Here is a 1,205-nt window from a genome sequence, read left to right as displayed (position 1 = left end):
TTTCACAAGACAACTGGCTCCGACTCTTCATAAAAGTTGGTATCATTGGAAATAAAAAACCACCTAAAAAAGGACATAGATCTGGATGGAGTCTTGAGGTAGAGATGGGAGGAGGGAGACAATGAAAGAGAAACAAACTATAAAATAAATGCATTTTAGGGACACTTAGGGAAATTTATAGGCTATATTAGATAGTATAATGGACTTAGAGTACCGTTAGTTGCCTTACATATAACAAAGGATTATAGTTGCAATGGAATTTATTTTTATATGTTTTTTTAAGGAGACACAAGTTAAAATATTTTAGGGGAAAGAATCATGACCTCTGCAACTTATGTTCACAGGATTCAGCAAAGACAGAAAGAAAGAGTGAGAAATGCAAGCCTACTTTTAACAGCTGGGTCTACCTGAAGATATATGAGATTTTTTCATGTAATTTTTGTATTATATATGTATCATTCTTGGACTGGAAATTTTGAATTTTTCAGAATAAAAAATTGACAAGCAAAGTCACTTGTAAATATTTCCATTTCTCATATGAACTATATACCCTGTCCAACTCTCCCCTGAGAATAACTTAAAGTGCTATATAAAAATAAAGATAAAATAAAGACACAAGGAAAAAACTGCAGCCAAGCCTCATCTTGACTAAACTGGGGCTTTCACTGTCAGGGCTTCACGGGGAATGGAAAGACAGGACAAGGTCCAGGTCCTGCCAGGGTGGGAAATCTAATACAACTGCCCACACAGAGCCAGGATCTTCCGAAGGCCCCTCTAGTCTTGTTCCAGAGACTGCGAGAGACTTCCTTAGAATCAGCCTTGCAGTAGGATGGAGGGAGAAATATGTCCTCTGTGAATTGTCTTTTTAAATCAGAAACTATAATCTGCTCTCCATAGGTTGCCTGAGAAACAGAACGGATAATGTAACCCAGTCTTGGGTCAGTGTCCCCAACTAGCAGAGGCAGAGAGAATCACCTTGAGAGAAACCCAACTTGACCAGACAAAAACTTCTAGAGAAAATTTTCTGAGAAATGTGAATTCTTGATTAAATCACAATTCATGCAAAGAAACAAGAAACGTTGCATAAGAATGATCAGGACAAAAATTAACACAGTAGGGGCTGGGGATTTAGCTCAGCGGCAAAGCGCCTGCCTGGCAAGCACAAGGTCGTGAGTTCGGTTCCCGGTACCGGAGAAAAACCAAAA

This window comes from Chinchilla lanigera, unplaced genomic scaffold (genome assembly GCF_000276665.1).
Source record: "Chinchilla lanigera isolate Chin_1 unplaced genomic scaffold, ChiLan1.0 scaffold00034, whole genome shotgun sequence".
Lineage (NCBI taxonomy): Eukaryota > Metazoa > Chordata > Mammalia > Rodentia > Chinchillidae > Chinchilla > Chinchilla lanigera.
Note: the sequence above shows the minus strand (reverse complement) of the source record.